The following is an 18,169-nucleotide window of genomic DNA, read 5'->3' as shown; positions in this document are numbered from 1 at the left end:
TGAAGTGGCACCCTATTTCCTATATAGTGCACTACTTTGACCAAAGCCCTCTATGTGCCCTTGTCCAAAGTAGTTCACTACATAGTGAATAGGGTACCAAATCAGACACAACCCTAGAGGAGATTGTTTGGAAGTGGAGTAATTTAACGACCCTATATGATAAACACATTACCATCTCTTCCTTGGGGAAAACCTTATTGGGATTGTGTCTAGCTAGGGCCTTTCTCTTTGGACCAGGCGATCTGTGTTTGCAACCCACTAGAGACCTGGTCCGTCTCCCTCAGTTCATTACGATAATATATTAACCAATCTGGGATCCCGACCCACTAGAGACCTGGTCCTTCTCCCTCAGTTCATTACGATATGATATAACCAATCTGGGATCCCGACCCACTAGAGACCTGGTCCTTCTCCCTCAGTTCATTACGATATGATATAACCAATCTGGGATCACGACCCACTAGAGACCTGGTCCTTCTCCCTCAGTTCATTTCGATATGATATAACCAATCTGGGATCCCGACCAACTAGAGACCTGGTCCTTCTCCCTCAGTTCATTACGATATGATATAACCAATCTGGGTTCCCGACCCACTAGAGACCTGGTCCTTCTCCCTCAGTTCATTACGATATGATATAACCAATCTGGGATCACGACCCACTAGAGACCTGGTCCTTCTCCCTCAGTTCATTACGATATGATATAACCAATCTGGGATCCCGACCCACTAGAGACCTGGTCCTTCTCCCTCAGTTCATTACGATATGATATAACCAATCTGGGATCACGACCCACTAGAGACCTGGTCCTTCTCCCTCAGTTCATTTCGATATGATATAACCAATCTGGGATCACGACCCACTAGAGACCTGGTCCTTCTCCCTCAGTTCATTACGATATGATAATAACCAATCTGGGATCCCGACCCCCTAGAGACCTTGGTCCTTCTCCCTCAGTTCATTACGATATGATATAACCAATCTGGGATCTTGACCCACTAGAGACCTGGTCCTTCTCCCTCAGTTCATTACGATATGATATAACCAATCTGGGATTCCGATCCACTAGAGACCTGGTCCTTCTCCCTCAGTTCATTACGATATGATATAACCAATCTGGGATCCCGACCCACTAGAGACCTGGTCCTTCTCCCTCAGTTCATTACGATATGATATAACCAATCTGGGATCTTGACCCACTAGAGACCTGGTCCTTCTCCCTCAGTTCATTACGATATGATATAACCAATCTGGGATCCCGATCCACTAGAGACCTGGTCCTTCTCCCTCAGTTCATTACGATATGATATAACCAATCTGGGATCCCGACCCACTAGAGACCTGGCCATTCTCCCTCTGTTCATTACAATATGATATAACACAGAGCTGTGCAAACTGTACATCATAGCAATGCAGTTAGTTCCATTCACTACAGTAGGGATAGTAACAATGGTACATTTGATTAATTTAGTCAATTTCTGGAGCCCAAGGGACAAGTTACATAAGTCACTGGTCTAAAAGACTTGATGAGTTTATCTGATATGAGCTGTAGCAGAGAGCATGTTCTACATAACTTATTTTAAATAACCATGTTTTACAGTGCCTTGCGAAAGTATTCAGCCCCCTTGAACTTTGCGACCTTTTGCCACATTTCAGGCTTCAAACATAAAGATATAAAACTGTATTTTTTTGTGAAGAATCAACAACAAGTGGGACACAATCATGAAGTGGAACGACATTTATTGGATATTTCAAACTTTTTTAACAAATCAAAAACTGAAAAATTGGGCGTACAAAATTATTCAGTTATTTTAAATAACCATGTTTTAACAGTCCAAATACCCAGACTTAGTAGGTCTTCTGGGTAGAAGAAAATATAATGTTTTATAGTAATGTTTTATAGTATAGTGCTTTAAATGCTAGGATGTCGTACTCATTTTGGCTTTTCATCTGGTAGAATTCACTGCACACTATTGAAGGAGATATTCGTCTTTCGAGACGCACTTGTGTCTGACAACAGCTGATAACAGATCTGTACTCATATAGACCTCTATACTGACACTGTAGTAAGTCTCCATAGTAACAGTCTGTACTCATATAGACCTCTATACTGACACTGTAGTAAGCCTCCATAGTAACAGAGTCTGTACTCATATAGACCTCTATACTGACACTGTAGTAAGTCTCCATAGTAACAGTCTGTACTCATATAGACCTCTATACTGACACTGTAGTAAGTCTCCATAGTAACAGTCTGTACTCATATAGACCTCTATCTATACTGACACTGTAGAAAGTCTCCATGGTAACAGAGGAAGACAGGAAGAGATCGAGACAGACCTGTTTAATCCTACCCTTCAGAGGTATTAACACTGATAGTACTACACACTGGGATGATGCTGGACACACACACACACACACACACACACACACACACACACACACACACACACACACACACACACACACACACACACACACACACACACACACACACACACACACACACACACACACACACACACACACACACACACACACACACCTGAGGGCTATAGGTAGTAGTTAGCTGTATTTCCTGAGGGCTATAGGTAGTAGTTAGCTGTATTTCCTGAGGGCTATAAGAAGTTAGCTGTATTTCCTGAGGGCTATAAGAAGTTAGCTGTATTTCCTGAGGACTATCGGTAGTAGTTAGCTATATTTCCTCAGGGCTATAAATTGTAGTTAGCTGTATTTCCTGAGGGCTATACATTGTAGTTAGCTGTATTTCCACAGGGCTATAAATTGTAGTTAGCTATATTTCCTGAGGTCTATAGGTAGTAGTTAGCTGTATTTCCTGAGGGCTATAGGTAGTAGTTAGCTGTATTTCCTGAGGGCTATAAGAAGTTAGCTGTATTTCCTGAGGGCTATAAGAAGTTAGCTGTATTTCCTGAGGACTATCGGTAGTAGTTAGCTATATTTCCTGAGGGCTATAAATTGTAGTTAGCTGTATTTCCTGAGGGCTATACATTGTAGTTAGCTGTATTTCCACAGGGCTATAAATTGTAGTTAGCTGTATTTCCTGAGGGCTATAGGTAGTAGTTAGCTGTATTTCCTCAGGGCTATACATTGTAGTTAGCTGTATTTCCTGAGGGCTATAAATTGTAGTTAGCTGTATTTCCTGAGGGCTATAGGTAGTAGTTAGCTGTATTTGCTGAGGGCTATATGAGTTAAGCGAGCAATTAGAAGCTCAACCCACTCTGCCTAGATATGTTGTCCACTACAAGATCTTCCTTGGTTTCAATTGGTTTTATTGTAATAGAAAATGTATCTGCTGGAAGCGCTTCATGCTGTTTCCCGAAGCCTCTGCGCTCTGCCTAAGAAAACAGCTATCTTCATCATCTTCATTTTCCCCCATATTGCTTTCCCCTATCCAGTCCTGTCAGATCTTCAATAGGGAACGAACGAGGACAGGAAGAAAGACACAATTCTGGAATGAAACATGGCCCAAGGTTGTGACATCAGTAACCCTTCCGATAAATAATAGTTTATTCTAGGAACTCTCTGTTCCAGTGAAACCACTTCACTCCAAACCCTTGTGTCCCAAATGGCCCTGTATTCCCAATTTAGTGCACTACTTTTACCCACAGAGCACATAGGGTTCTGGTCAAAAGTAGTGCACTAAATATGGAATAGGGTGCCATTTGGGACGTAGACCTTTCTGACTTCTGAGTCTGATGGATTTTCCCAGGCCTTCATTCACAATAATGAGATTGCTCTTCTTTGGTCATTAGTGGGAAAGCTGTCCCAAATCACAGGGATCAAAGCAATTTAATCACACCATGTTTTGGTTGGAGTAGAGGCAGATTTCCCAGTAGTTAACTGTGTCCCAAACGGGACCTTATTCCCTACATAGTGCACTGCTTTAGTCCAGAGCCCTAAAGTAGTGCACTATGTAGGGAATAGGGTGCCAGTTCTGGTCTAAAGTAGTGCACTATGTAGGGAATAGGGTGCCAGTTCTGGTCTAAAGTAGTGCACTATGTAGGGAATAGGGTGCCAGTTCTGGTCTAAAGTAGTGCACTATGTAGGGAATAGGGTGCCATTTGAGATGCAGTACTTATCAGCGACTGTTGCTGCCCTTTTCTGCAATCCTTCATTTCAGGGACCAAGTGGACCAAGTAGAGAAACCACATCCAAAACACACAGACCAGAGTGGCCTGTCGGTTAGTGGACTGAAACACAGACCAGAGTGGCCTGTCGGTTAGTGGACTGAAACACAGACCAGAGCGGCCTGTCGGTTAGTGGACTGAAACACAGACCAGAGCGGCCTGTCGGTTAGTGGACTGAAACACAGACCAGAGTGGCCTGTCAGTTAGTGGACTGAAACACAGACCAGAGCGGCCTGTCAGTTAGTGGACTGAAACACAGACCAGAGCGGCCTGTCGGTTAGTGGACTGAAACACAGACCAGAGCGGCCTGTCGGTTAGTGGACTGAAACACAGACCAGAGCGGCCTGTCGATTAGTGGACTGAAACACAGACCAGAGCGGCCTGTCGGTTAGTGGACTGAAACACAGACCAGAGTGGCCTGTCAGTTAGTGGACTGAAACACAGACCAGAGCGGCCTGTCGATTAATGGACTGAAACACAGACCAGAGCGGCCTGTCAGTTAGTGGACTGAAACACAGACCAGAGCAGCCTGTCAGTTAGTGGACTGAAACACAGACCAGAGCCACAGACCAGAGTGGCCTGTCAGTTAGTGGACTGAAACACAGACCAGAGCCACAGACCAGAGTGGCCTGTCGATTAGTGGACTGAAACACAGACCAGAGCGGCCTGTCGGTTAGCGGACTGAAACACAGACCAGAGCCACAGACCAGAGTGGCCTGTCGGTTAGTGGACTGAAACACAGACCAGAGCGGCCTGTCGGTTAGTGGACTGAAACACAGACCAGAGCGGCCTGTCAGTTAGTGGACTGAAACACAGACCAGAGCGGCCTGTCGGTTAGCGGACTGAAACACAGACCAGAGCGGCCTGTCGGTTAGCGGACTGAAACACAGACCAGAGCGGCCTGTCGGTTAGCGGACTGAAACACAGACCAGAGCGGCCTGTCGGTTAGTGGACTGAAACACAGACCAGAGCGGCCTGTCGGTTAGTGGACTGAAACACAGACCAGAGCGGCCTGTCGGTTAGCGGACTGAAACACAGACCAGAGCGGCCTGTCGGTTAGTGGACTGAAACACAGACCAGAGCGGCCTGTCGGTTAGTGGACTGAAACACAGACCAGAGTGGCATGTCAGTTAGCAGACTGAAACACAGACCAGAGTGGTCTGTCAGTTAGTGGACTGAAACACAGACCAATGACTGAAACAGTGACTTATAATGGAGGGATACTTCTACTGTCTGAATGATAAACAGTGATTTATAATGGAGGGATACTTCTACTGTCTGAATGATAAACAGTGATTTATAATGGAGGGATACTTCTACTGTCTGAATGATAAACAGTGATTTATAATGGAGGGATACTTCTACTGTCTGAATGATAAACAGTGATTTATAATGGAGGGATACTTCTACTGTCTGAATGATAAACAGTGATTTATAATGGAGGGATTTGTGGTACCACAAATCAAAGACAGCACCCTACACTGGGCAGTGTCCCCAATCACTGCCCTGGGGAATTGGGATATTTTTAAACCAGAGGAAAGAGAGCCTCCTACTGGCCCTCCAACACCACTTCCAGCAGCATCTGGTCTCCCATCCAGGGACTGACCAGGACCAACCCTGCTTATCTTCAGAAGCAAACCAGCAGTGGTATGCGGGGTGGTATGCAGGGTGGTATGCTGCTGGCAGTTAACCCACAGTTGCCTGGTAGGCCGTCATTGTAAATAAGAATGTGTTCTTAGCTGACTTGCCTAGTTAAATAAAAAAATGTAAAACCTGTGTTACTGTTGCCATCCCCACCCGTTCTCTTTCGGCATAGAAAGACACTTACCATCACTTGAAGCAAGGCCACCAGGTAAAATCCTTTTGACGTAGACTCCAAACTCCTCTCCCGTTAACTCCTTCATTCCTCCAATCACTTTGATCCCTGAGGGGGGGAAATAACACCATAGAACAGAGGGCTGTTTAATAGTAGCCTATACATGTTTAACTACTGTCTGTCTGTCTGTCACTGGGTTAGTAATGACTCATAGAACAGAGGGCTGTTTAATAGTAGCCTATACATGTTTAACTACTGTCTGTCTGTCACTGGGTTACTAATGACTCATAGAACAGAGGACTGTTTAATAGTAGCCTATACATGTTTAACTACTGTCTGTCTGTCTGTCACTGGGTTACTAATGACTCATAGGACAGAGGACTGTTTAATAGTAGCCTATACATGTTTAACTACTGTCTGTCTGTCTGTCACTGGGTTAGTAATGACTCATAGAACAGAGGGCTGTTTAATAGTAGCCTATACATGTTTAACTACTGTCTGTCTGTCTGTCTGTCTGTCTGTCACTGGGTTAGTAATGACTCATAGAACAGAGGGCTGTTTAATAGTAGCCTATACATGTTTAACTACTGTCTGTCTGTCACTGGGTTAGTAATGACTCATAGAACAGAGGGCTGTTTAATAGTAGCCTATACATGTTTAACTACTGTCTGTCTGTCTGTCTGTCTGTCACTGGGTTAGTAATGACTCATAGAACAGAGGACTGTTTAATAGTAGCCTATACATGTTTAACTACTGTCTGTCTGTCTGTCTGTCACTGGGTTAGTAATGATTCATAGAACAGAGGGCTGTTTAATAGTAGCCTATACATGTTTAACTACTGTCTGTCTGTCTGTCACTGGGTTAGTAATGACTCATAGAACAGAGGACTGTTTAATAGTAGCCTATACATGTTTAACTACTGTCTGTCTGTCTGTCACTGGGTTAGTAATGACTCATAGAACAGAGGGCTGTTTAATAGTAGCCTATACATGTTTAACTACTGTCTGTCTGTCACTGGGTTAGTAATGACTCATAGAACAGAGGACTGTTTAATAGTAGCCTATACATGTTTAACTACTGTCTGTCTGTCACTGGGTTAGTCATGACTCTGAGCTGAAAGCTGTCTCAGGATTGAAGAGTAAAGTCTTCTCCAATTGAACGACAAAAAACTGATCCCATCCACTGAAGTTGATGAAGTTTGGAGAGTTGACCTTGTTCTTCAGGCATTGTGCAGAACAGAATATCTCTGTATGCTGACACAATAGTGGTGGGAATTCTGTACATTCTCTTTACATCAACAGGCCTACCTGCGTCAATATCATAGCATGAGTCTGTATGCTGTCACAATAGTGGTGGGAATTCTGTACATTCTCTTTACATCAACAGGCCTATCTGCGTCAATAACATAGCATGAGTCTGTATGCTGTCACAATAGTGGTGGGAATTCTGTACATTCTCTTTACATCAACAGGCCTATCTGCGTCAATAACATAGCATGAGTCTGTATGCTGACACAATAGTGGTGGGAATTCTGTAAATTCTCTTTACATCAACAGGCCTACCTGCGTCAATAACATAGCATGAGTCTGTATGCTGACACAATAGTGGTGGGAATTCTGTACATTCTCTTTACATCAACAGGCCTCTATCTGCGTCAATAACATAGCATGAGTTAAACCTACACAACTAAAGCACTCGTCTCCAACAGCCTTGAGGGGATACAGAAACTCAGGTAACCCTTCACAAAGCCTTTGTAATGTAAATTAGCATACTAATACCACTGCAGTTTAAATAATGGCTACATAAGCAATGTACTGATAGTATACAGTGTATGTATATTCTACAGAGACACTCCGGGACTGAGGTGAACCATAAGGAAAGTGTTGCCCAGGTAACAGGCCAACAACAACCCCCGATGAACTTTACTACATGGTAATTACAACAAAAGGTAACTTAATGGTTGCTTCAGGTTATTACAAGTGTGTGTGTGTGTGTGTGTGTGTGTGTGTGTGTGTGTGTGTGTGTGTGTGTGTGTGTGTGTGTGTGTGTGTGTGTGTGTGTGTGTGTGTGTGTGTGTGTGTGTGTGTGTGTGTGTGTGTCAAGCGACTGCTGTATATGTATGCCTGTCTCCCAAATGTCATCTTATTTTCTGTGTGGTCCTACATGGTAAATACCTGGCTATGGGTCTATAGATGGTTAATACCTGGCTATGGGTCTATAGATGGTTAATTCCTGACAATGGGTCTATAGATGGGTCTATAGATGGTTAATACCTGACTATGGGTCTATAGATGGGTCTATAGATGGGTCTATAGATGGGTCTATAGATGGTTAATACCTGACTATGGGTCTATAGATGGGTGTATAGATGGTTAATACCTGACTATGGGTCTATAGATGGTTAATACCTGACTATGGGTCTATAGATGGGTCTATAGATGGTTAATACCTGACTATGGGTCTATAGATGGTTAATACCTGACTATGGGTCTATAGATGGTTAATACCTGACTATGGGTCTATAGATGGGTCTATAGATGGTTAATACCTGACTATGGGTCTATAGATGGTTAATACCTGACTATGGGTCTATAGATGGTTAATACCTGGCTATGGGTCTATAGATGGGTCTATAGATGGTTAATACCTGACTATGGGTCTATAGATGGGTCTATAGATGGTTAATACCTGACTATGGGTCTATAGATGGTTAATACCTGACTATGGGTCTATAGATGGTTAATACCTGGTTATGGGTCTATAGATGGTTAATACCTGGTTATGGGTCTATAGATGGTTAATACCTGACTATGGGTCTATAGATGGTTAATACCTGACTATGGGTCTATAGATGGGTCTATAGATGGTTAATACCTGACTATGGGTCTATAGATGGGTCTATAGATGGTTAATACCTGGGTCTATAGATGGTTAATACCTGGCTATGGGTCTATAGATGGTTAATACCTATAGATGGCTGACTATGGGTCTATAGATGGTTAATACCTGACTATGGGTCTATAGATGGGTCTATAGATGGGTATATGGTTAATACCTGACTATGGGTCTATAGATGGGTAATACCTGACTATGGGTCTATAGATGGTTAATACCTGACTATGGGTCTATAGATGGGTGTATAGATGGTTAATACCTGACTATGGGTCTATAGATGGTTAATACCTGACTATGGGTCTATAGATGGTTAATACCTGGCTATGGGTCTATAGATGGGTAATACCTGACTATGGGTCTATAGATGGTTAATACCTGACTATGGGTCTATAGATGGTTAATACCTGGCTATGGGTCTATAGATGGTTAATACCTGGCTATGGGTCTATAGATGGGTCTATAGATGGTTAATACCTGGCTATGGGTCTATAGATGGTTAATACCTGGCTATGGGTCTATAGATGGTTAATACCTGACTATGGGTCTATAGATGGTTAATACCTGACTATGGGTCTATAGATGGGTCTATAGATGGTTAATACCTGGCTATGGGTCTATAGATGGGTAATACCTGACTATGGGTCTATAGATGGTTAGTACCTGACTATGGGTCTATAGATGGGTCTATAGATGGTTAATACCTGACTATGGGTCTATAGATGGTTAATACCTGGCTATGGGTCTATAGATGGGTCTATAGATGGTTAATACCTGACTATGGGTCTATAGATGGGTCTATAGATGGTTAATACCTGACTATGGGTCTATAGATGGGTCTATAGATGGTTAATACCTGACTATGGGTCTATAGATGGGTTTATAGATGGTTAATACCTGACTATGGGTCTATAGATGGTTAATACCTGACTATGGGTCTATAGATGGTTAATACCTGACTATGGGTCTATAGATGGTTAATACCTGACTATGGGTCTATAGATGGGTAATACCTGACTATGGGTCTATAGATGGTTAATACCTGGCTATGGGTCTATAGATGGTTAATACCTGGCTATGGGTCTATAGATGGTTAATACCTGACTATGGGTCTATAGATGGGTAATACCTGACTATGGGTCTATAGATGGTTAATACCTGACTATGGGTCTATAGATGGGTCTATAGATGGTTAATACCTGGCTATGGGTCTATAGATGGTTAATACCTGGCTATGGGTCTATAGATGGTTAATACCTGACTATGGGTCTATAGATGGTTAATACCTGACTATGGGTCTATAGATGGTTAATACCTGACTATGGGTCTATAGATGGTTAATACCTGACTATGGGTCTAAAAGATAGTTAATACCTGACTATGGGTCTATAGATGGGTCTATAGATGGTTAATACCTGACTATGGGTCTATAGATGGTTAATACCTGACTATGGGTCTATAGATGGTTAATAGATGGTTAATACCTATGGGTCTATAGGGTCTATAGATGGGTAATACCTGACTATGGGTCTATAGATGGGTCTATAGATGGTTAATACCTGACTATGGGTCTATAGATGGTTAATACCCTGACTATGGGTCTATAGATGGGTCTATAGATGGTTAATACCTGACTATGGGTCTATAGATGGTTAATACCTGACTATGGGTCTATAGATGGGTAATACCTGACTATGGGTCTATAGATGGTTAATACCTGACTATGGGTCTATAGATGGTTAATACCTGACTATGGGTCTATAGGTGGTTAATACCTGACTATGGGTCTATAGATGGGTCTATAGATGGTTAATACCTGGCTATGGGTCTATAGATGGGTCTATAGATGGTTAATACCTGACTATGGGTCTATAGATGGGTCTATAGATGGTTAATACCTGACTATGGGTCTATAGATGGTTAATACCTGACTATGGGTCTATAGATGGTTAATACCTGGCTATGGGTCTATAGATGGTTAATACCTGACTATGGGTCTATAGATGGGTCTATAGATGGTTAATACCTGACTATGGGTCTATAGATGGTTAATACCTGACTATGGGTCTATAGATGGGTCTATAGATGGTTAATACCTGACTATGGGTCTATAGATGGTTAATACCTGACTATGGGTCTATAGATGGGTAATACCTGACTATGGGTCTATAGATGGGTCTATAGATGGTTAATACCTGACTATGGGTCTATAGATGGTTAATACCTGACTATGGGTCTATAGATGGGTCTATAGATGGTTAATACCTAGCTATGGGTCTATAGATGGGTCTGTAGATGGTTAATACCTGACTATGGGTCTATAGATGGTTAATACCTGACTATAGATGGTTAATATGGGTCTATAGATGGTTAATACCTGACTATGGGTCTATAGATGGTTAATACCTGACTATGGGTCTATAGATGGGTCTATAGATGGTTAATACCTAGCTATGGGTCTATAGATGGGTCTGTAGATGGTTAATACCTGACTATGGGTCTATAGATGGGTCTATAGATGGTTAATACCTGACTATGGGTCTATAGATGGTTAATATGGGTCTATAGATGGGTCTATAGATGGTTAATACCTGACTATGGGTCTATGGGTCTATAGATGGTTAATACCTGACTATGGGTCTATAGATGGGTAATATAGATGGTTAATACCTGACTATGGGTCTATAGATGGGTAATACCTGACTATGGGTCTATAGATGGGTCTATAGATGGTTAATACCTGGCTATGGGTCTATAGATGGTTAATACCTGACTATGGGTCTATAGATGGTTAATACCTGACTATGGGTCTATAGATGGTTAATACCTGGGTCTATAGATGGTTAATACCTGACTATGGGTCTATAGATGGGTCTATAGATGGTTAATACCTGGCTATGGGTCTATAGATGGTTAATACCTGACTATGGGTCTATAGATGGTTAATACCTGACTATGGGTCTATAGATGGTTAATACCTGACTATGGGTCTATAGATGGTTAATACCTGACTATGGGTCTATAGATGGTTAATACCTGACTATGGGTCTATAGATGGGTCTATAGATGGTTAATACCTGACTATGGGTCTATAGATGGTTAATACCTGACTATAGATGGGTCTATAGATGGGGTCTATAGATGGTTAATACCTGGCTATGGGTCTATAGATGGTTAATACCTGACTATGGGTCTATAGATGGTTAATACCTGACTATGGGTCTATAGATGGTTAATACCTGACTATGGGTCTATAGATGGGTCTATAGATGGTTAATACCTGACTATGGGTCTATAGATGGGTCTATAGATGGTTAATACCTGACTATGGGTCTATAGATGGGTCTATAGATGGTTAATACCTGACTATGGGTCTATAGATGGGTCTATAGATGGTTAATACCTGACTATGGGTCTATAGATGGGTCTATAGATGGTTAATACCTGACTATGGGTCTATAGATGGTTAATATGACTATGGGTCTATAGATGGTTAATACCTGACTATGGGTCTATAGATGGGTCTATAGATGGTTAATACCTGACTATGGGTCTATAGATGGTTAATACCTGACTATGGGTCTATAGATGGTAGATAATACCTGACTATGGGTCTATAGATGGTTAATACCTGACTATGGGTCTATAGATGGTTAATACCTGACTATGGGTCTATAGATGGTTAATACCTGGCTATGGGTCTATAGATGGGTCTATAGATGGTTAATACCTGGCTATGGGTCTATAGATGGTTAATACCTGACTATGGGTCTATAGATGGTTAATAGATGGGTCTATAGATGGTTAATACCTGACTATGGGTCTATAGATGGTTAATACCTGACTATGGGTCTATAGATGGTTAATACCTGACTATGGGTCTATAGATGGGTCTATAGATGGTTAATACCTGACTATGGGTCTATAGATGGTTAATACTATAGATGGGTCTATAGATGGACTATGGGTCTATAGATGGTTAATACCTGACTATGGGTCTATAGATGGTTAATACCTGACTATGGGTCTATAGATGGGTAATACCTGACTATGGGTCTATAGATGGTTAATACCTATGGGTCTATAGATGGGTCTATAGATGGTTAATACCTGACTATGGGTTTATAGATGGGTCTATAGATGGTTAATACCTGACTATGGGTCTATAGATGGTTAATACCTGACTATGGGTCTATATGGGTCTATAGATGGTTAATACCTGACTATGGGTCTATAGATGGGTCTATAGATGGTTAATACCTGACTATGGGTCTATAGATGGGTCTATAGATGGTTAATACCTGACTATGGGTCTATAGATGGTTAATACCTGACTATGGGTCTATAGATGGTTAATACCTGACTATGGGTCTATAGATGGTTAATACCTGGCTATGGGTCTATAGATGGTTAATACCTGACTATGGGTCTATAGATGGTTAATACCTGACTATGGGTCTATAGATGGTTAATAGATGGGTCTATAGATGGTTAATACCTGACTATGGGTCTATAGATGGGTCTATAGATGGTTAATACCTGACTATGGGTCTATAGATGGTTAATACCTGGCTATGGGTCTATAGATGGTTAATATGGGTCTATAGATGGGTCTATAGATGGTTAATACCTGACTATGGGTCTATAGATGGTTAATACCTGACTATGGGTCTATAGATGGGTCTATAGATGGTTAATACCTGACTATGGGTCTATAGATGGGTAATACCTGACTATGGGTCTATAGATGGTTAATACCTGCTATGGGTCTATAGATGGTGACTATAGATGGGTCTATAGATGGTTAATACCTGACTATGGGTCTATAGATGGTTAATACCTGACTATGGGTCTATAGATGGTTAATACCTGGCTATGGGTCTATAGATGGTTAATACCTGACTATGGGTCTATAGATGGGTTAATACCTGACTATGGGTCTATAGATGGTTAATACTATGGGTCTATAGATGGTTAATACTATGGGTCTATAGATGGTTAATACTGGTTATGGGTCTGGCTATGGGTCTATAGATGGTTAATACCTGACTATGGGTCTATAGATGGGTCTATAGATGGTTAATACCTGGCTATGGGTCTATAGATGGTTAATACCTATAGATGGCTATGGGTCTATAGATGGTTAATACCTGACTATGGGTCTATAGATGGTTAATACCTGACTATGGGTCTATAGATGGGTCTATAGATGGTTAATACTATGGGTCTATAGATGGCTGATGGGTCTATAGATGGTTAATACCTGACTATGGGTCTATAGATGGTTAATACCTGACTATGGGTCTATAGATGGTTAAGATGGGTCTATAGATGGTTAATACCTGACTATGGGTCTATAGATGGTTAATACCTGGCTATGGGTCTATAGATGGGTCTATAGATGGTTAATACCTGACTATGGGTCTATAGATGGGTCTATAGATGGTTAATACCTGACTATGGGTCTATAGATGGGTCTATAGATGGTTAATAGATGGTTAATACCTGACTATGGGTCTAATAGATGGGTCTATAGATGGTTAATACCTGACTATGGGTCTATAGATGGTTAATACCTGACTATGGGTCTATAGATGGTTATAGATGGTTAATACCTGACTATGGGTCTATAGATGGTTAATATGACCTAGATGGGTCTATAGATGGTCTGATATGGGATGATGGTTAATACCTGGACTATGGGTCTATAGATGGTTAATACCTGACTATGGGTCTATATGGGTCTATAGATGGTTAATACCTGGACTATGGGTCTATAGATGGTTAATACCTGACTATGGGTCTATAGATGGGTAATACCTGGCTATGGGTCTATAGATGGGTCTATAGATGGTTAATACCTGGCTATGGGTCTATAGATGGTTAATACCTGACTATGGGTCTATAGATGGTTAATACCTGACTATGGGTCTATAGATGGTTAATACCTGACTATGGGTCTATAGATGGGTCTATAGATGGTTAATACCTGCTATGGGTCTATATGGGTCTATAGATGGTTAATACCTGGCTATGGGTCTATAGATGGTTAATACTGACTATGGGTCTATGACTATGGGTCTATAGATGGTTAATACCTGACTATGGGTCTATAGATGGTTAATACCTGACTATGGGTCTATAGATGGTTAATACCTGACTATGGGTCTAAAAGATGGTTAATACCTGACTATGGGGTCTATGGGTATAGATATGGTCTATAGATGGTTAATACCTGACTATGGGTCTATAGATGGTTAATACCTGACTATGGGTCTATAGATGGTTAATACCTGGCTATGGGTCTATAGATGGTTAATACCTGACTATGGGTCTATAGATGGGTCTATAGATGGTTAATACCTGACTATGGGTCTATAGATGGTTAATACCTGACTATGGGTCTATAGATGGGTCTATAGATGGTTAATACCTGACTATGGGTCTATAGATGGTTAATACCTGACTATGGGTCTATAGATGGGTAATACCTGACTATGGGTCTATAGATGGTTAATACCTGACTATGGGTCTATAGATGGTTAATACCTGACTATGGGTCTATAGATGGTTAATACCTGACTATGGGTCTATAGATGGGTCTATAGATGGTTAATACCTAGCTATGGGTCTATAGATGGGTCTGTAGATGGTTAATACCTGACTATGGGTCTATAGATGGGTCTATAGATGGTTAATACCTGACTATGGGTCTATAGATGGTTAATACCTGACTATGGGTCTATAGATGGTTAATACCTGGCTATGGGTCTATAGATGGTTAATACTATGGGTCTGACTATGGGTCTATAGATGGGTCTATAGATGGTTAATACCTGACTATGGGTCTATAGATGGTTAATACCTGACTATGGGTCTATAGATGGGTCTATAGATGGTTAATACCTGACTATGGGTCTATAGATGGTTAATACCTGACTATGGGTCTATAGATGGGTAATACCTGACTATGGGTCTATAGATGGGTCTATAGATGGTTAATACCTGACTATGGGTCTATAGATGGTTAATACCTGACTATGGGTCTATAGATGGTTAATACCTGACTATGGGTCTATAGATGGGTCTATAGATGGTTAATACCTAGCTATGGGTCTATAGATGGGTCTGTAGATGGTTAATACCTGACTATGGGTCTATAGATGGGTCTATAGATGGTTAATACCTGACTATGGGTCTATAGATGGTTAATACCTGACTATGGGTCTATAGATGGTTAATACCTGACTATGGGTCTATAGATGGGTCTATAGATGGTTAATACCTAGCTATGGGTCTATAGATGGGTCTGTAGATGGTTAATACCTGACTATGGGTCTATAGATGGGTCTATAGATGGTTAATACCTGACTATGGGTCTATAGATGGGTCTATAGATGGTTAATACCTGACTATGGGTCTATAGATGGTTAATACCTGACTATGGGTCTATAGATGGGTCTATAGATGGTTAATACCTGACTATGGGTCTATAGATGGGTAATACCTGACTATGGGTCTATAGATGGGTCTATAGATGGTTAATACCTGGCTATGGGTCTATAGATGGTTAATACCTGACTATGGGTCTATAGATGGTTAATACCTGACTATGGGTCTATAGATGGTTAATACCTGACTATGGGTCTATAGATGGGTCTATAGATGGTTAATACCTGGCTATGGGTCTATAGATGGTTAATACCTGACTATGGGTCTATAGATGGTTAATACCTGACTATGGGTCTATAGATGGTTAATACCTGACTATGGGTCTATAGATGGTTAATACCTGACTATGGGTCTATAGATGGTTAATACCTGACTATGGGTCTATAGATGGGTCTATAGATGGTTAATACCTGACTATGGGTCTATAGATGGGTAATACCTGACTATGGGTCTATAGATGGGTCTATAGATGGTTAATACCTGGCTATGGGTCTATAGATGGTTAATACCTGACTATGGGTCTATAGATGGTTAATACCTGACTATGGGTCTATAGATGGGTAATACCTGACTATGGGTCTATAGATGGGTCTATAGATGGGTAATACCTGACTATGGGTCTATAGATGGGTCTATAGATGGTTAATACCTGACTATGGGTCTATAGATGGGTCTATAGATGGTTAATACCTGACTATGGGTCTATAGATGGGTCTATAGATGGTTAATACCTGACTATGGGTCTATAGATGGGTCTATAGATGGTTAATACCTGACTATGGGTCTATAGATGGGTAATACCTGACTATGGGTCTATAGATGGGTCTATAGATGGTTAATACCTGACTATGGGTCTATAGATGGGTCTATAGATGGTTAATACCTGACTATGGGTCTATAGATGGTTAATACCTGACTATGGGTCTATAGATGGTTAATACCTGACTATGGGTCTATAGATGGTAAATACCTGACTATGGGTCTATAGATGGGTAATACCTGACTATGGGTCTATAGATGGTTAATACCTGGCTATGGGTCTATAGATGGGTCTATAGATGGTTAATACCTGGCTATGGGTCTATAGAAGGTTAATACCTGACTATGGGTCTATAGATGGGTCTATAGATGGTTAATACCTGACTATGGGTCTATAGATGGTTAATACCTGGCTATGGGTCTATAGATGGTTAATGTCTGACTATGGGTCTATAGATGGGTCTATAGATGGTTAATACCTGACTATGGGTCTATAGATGGTTAATACCTGACTATGGGTCTATAGATGGTTAATACCTGACTATGGGTCTATAGATGGTTAATACCTGACTATGGGTCTATAGATGGGTAATACCTGACTATGGGTCTATAGATGGTTAATACCTGGCTATGGGTCTATAGATGGGTCTATAGATGGTTAATACCTGACTATGGGTCTATAGATGGGTCTATAGGTGGCGAATCGCATCTCTGCATGTCTGGCAGACATATCAGTGTGGATGACGGATCACCACCTCAAGCTGAACCTCGGCAAGACGGAGCTGCTCTTCCTCCCGGGGAAGGACTGCCCATTCCATGATCTCGCCATCACGGTTGACAACTCCATTGTGTCCTCCTCCCAGAGCGCTAAGAACCTTGGCGTGATCCTGGACAACACCCTGTCGTTCTCAACCAACATCATGGCGGTGGCCCGTTCCTGTAGGTTCATGCTCTACAACATCCGCAGAGTACGACCCTGCCTCACACAGGAAGCGGCGCAGGTCCTAATCCAGGCACTTGTCATCTCCCGTCTGGATTACTGCAACTCGCTGTTGGCTGGGCTCCCTGCCTGTGCCATTAAACCCCTACAACTCATCCAGAA

General features: G+C 41.5%; 1 pseudogene; it reads right to left on the bottom strand.

Annotated features, from left to right (window-relative positions):
* Window positions 1-18,169, bottom strand: part of LOC135535677 (uncharacterized) — a 110,060-nt pseudogene that overhangs the window by 75,966 nt on the left and 15,925 nt on the right.

This window comes from Oncorhynchus masou, unplaced genomic scaffold (assembly GCF_036934945.1).
Source record: "Oncorhynchus masou masou isolate Uvic2021 unplaced genomic scaffold, UVic_Omas_1.1 unplaced_scaffold_497, whole genome shotgun sequence".
Taxonomy (NCBI): Eukaryota; Metazoa; Chordata; class Actinopteri; order Salmoniformes; family Salmonidae; genus Oncorhynchus; species Oncorhynchus masou.
This window is presented reverse-complemented; position numbering and strand designations above follow the sequence as displayed.